Source organism: Cebus imitator, unplaced genomic scaffold (genome assembly GCF_001604975.1).
Source record: "Cebus imitator isolate Cc_AM_T3 unplaced genomic scaffold, Cebus_imitator-1.0 Scaffold546, whole genome shotgun sequence".
Taxonomy (NCBI): Eukaryota; Metazoa; Chordata; class Mammalia; order Primates; family Cebidae; genus Cebus; species Cebus imitator.
The window spans coordinates 296,001-298,926 of record NW_016107861.1 but is presented as its reverse complement, the minus strand read 5'-3'; positions in this window follow the sequence as shown (position 1 = coordinate 298,926).

The window sequence follows — 2,926 nt, the reverse complement described above, 5'->3', positions numbered from 1 at the left end:
AAAAAAAAAAAAGCCAGCCATGGTGACTCGCACATGTAACCTCAGCCACTTGGGAGGCTAAGGCAGGAGAATTGCTTGAACCCAGGAGGCAGAGGTTGCAGTGAGCCGAAATTGCACCACTGCACTCCAGCCTGGGCAACAGAGATAAATAAACAAACAAATAAATAGATAAATAAAAATGCAAAGAAAAAAATCTACTGAATATAAAACTATTAAGGATGAGAAGAGATATCAGTTGTGTTTTCAAATAGAAAAAAGAAAAATATCTGGAAAGAAATATGCCAAAATTTAACAATTTTGTGGGGAGGGTAGGGAGCAGAAAGCGTGGCAGGAATACGAGGGATTTTACTTTCTTGGTTATACTTACATGCATTTTCTAGTGTTTTCCCGATGAACATCTGTCACTTGTGTATTAAAAATATTAAACACAGGTCGGCATGGTGGCTTACACCTGTATACTTCAAGAGGCTGATGGGGGTGGATCACCTGAGGTCAGGAGACCAGACTGGCCAACATGGTGAAACTCTGTCTCTACTAAAAATACAAAAATTAGCTGGGTGTGGTGGCAGACACCTGTAACCCCAGCTACTTGGGAGGCTGAGGCAGGAGAATCACTTGAAACCAGGAGATGGAGGTTACAGTGAGCCAAGATCGTGCCACTGCATTCCAGCCTGGGCAAAAGAGTGAGACTCCGTCTCAAAAAATAAAAAATAAATAAAAACCAAACACTACAGAGAAGCATTTTTCTAGACAGGTACTAAAAGAAAGACCCTACTGACTCTAATTTTTTTGAAGCATGACCTATGTCCTGCTTGCTCTCCGTAGTGTCCCTAGTGATAAACACATTCTAGGTGTCCAATAAATATGTCAACACATATTGTTGACACAGTGTTGATTGACTGAATGGTGATCCCGGGGGCCTGGAGATGGAGGCTGGGGACAGCAGGGAGAACTGGAAGGAGGCTGCTGCCTTGCCCAGGTGAAAGAGGAAGGCACTTCATAGCAAAAGCTGAGGAGTTCGGGTCCTTTTAGGGGTAGGATCGCCAGGCCTCAGAGAGAAAGAATTCCTCTTATCTGGATAACTGGGAAGATTGCAAAGTAGGGAATAAGGCAAGGAGAAGACAGCAGGGCAGCAAAGATAATGAGCTCATGTAGGGCTTTTTAAGCGTAGGGTGTTCTCAGCACAGCTGGGTGAAGAAGCCCAGAGGGCAGTGTGGATGAAGGGTCAAGAATTCAGGAATCTGGAAGGGCGGATTTGGGTGTCACAGTACCCAGATGGCGTTTGTCCTCTCCCAAGTGGATCAAATGGCCTTGCTTCTGCTCCCAGGCTGGAAAACCAAGACGATAGCAGCTATGGCTCTCTTTGGAGCTCTTGGAAAGGAAAAGGAAACTGTGCTGAGACAAGGATGTGATCCAATCCCAGACATGAGACAGAAACTGGGGAGAACTGCACTATCCCTCTCAGCCGAGGACTGGAACTGACACAGCCATCAGTTACATGAGTCACAGTCCAAGCTGAAGTTTAAGAAAACAAGCACACAGGAACACATAGAGAGGCAGACTGAGCCAGAATCAGACCATTCTGTTTATTTTAGAAGCACTGGTTTGGACCAACTGGATGAACCTTCAGCCCATGCCTAGACGGAAGCCACTTCTCATTCCGGGTGCGTCCTTGCTCTGAAATGGGCCTATGAGTCACTGGGAAAGAGGATTCGATTAACAAAGATTCAGTCAGACTACAGCTGTGGCCAAAAAGCAAGGCACACCTGCCAGGCAGGCCTTCCCCTTAGGTGGCTGTGTGGCCATGCACCCGGCTCATTCCTGCTGCCTGCCACTGTGCCCCCAAGCTCGCCATCGGGGGCATGACTTTGGGTGGAGGCATGGCAGCCTCCAAGGTTCTTATTTCAAAATACAAATGTCCCCTTCATGGCAGCACATTCCAGTGGCTAAGAACTTGTTGAAATTTTGTTTTTCTTTCTTTTAAAATTTATTTTAATGTTTCACTCTACTGCCCAGGCTGGAGAGCAGTAACACGATCATTGCTCACTGCAGCCTCAAACTCCTGGGCTCTTGAGATTCCTCTGCCTCAGCTTCCCTGGTAGCTGGGAATACAAATATGAGCCATCATGCCTGGCTTCAATATTTAATATTATATTTAATATTTAATACTACATTTACAGAATTGGACAACCATCACCGCTATTTCCAAAACAGCCTCCTACATAGCTTGGGCTACAGACATGTGCTACCACATATAGCTGAAGACGTGTTCTTTCTTCCCTTTTGCCCTGTGGGTTAACTAGCATCAGGATCCCGAGAGAAAGGGGTTTTAATGAGGGAAGGGAAGGACAGATGGAATTGTGTAATTTGGTCTGATGCAGGATGTGGGGTACATCTCAAAGGCTGTAAGTGTAGGGTGGAGTGGGGAGAGATACAACATGGGAGGGGTCTATATAAAGTGAGCTGTCCTGATCCAGATGTGTGGAGAACAGACACCAAAAGAAGTCCAGATGGGCTGATTCTTTGAGAAGCTCACATCTAGCTGGGTGCAGTGACTCATGCCTGTAATCCCAGCACTTTGGGAGGCTGAGGCAGGCAGATCACTTGAGGACAGGAGTTGGAGACCAGCCTCACCAACATGGTGAAACCACGTGTCTAGTAAAAATACAAATATTAGCCAGGCATGGGGGTGCACATCTGTAATCCCAGCTACTCAGGAGGCTGAGGCAGGAGAATCGCTTGAACCCAGAGGCTGAGGTTGCAGGAAGCCCAGATTGCACCACTGCACTCCAACCTAGGCAACACAGTGAGACTTTACCTCAGATTAAAAAAAAGAAAAACAGAGCCGGGCACGGTGGCTCACGCCTGTAATCCTAGCACTTTGGGAGGCTGAGGTGGGTGGATCACCTGAGGTCAGGAGTTCAAG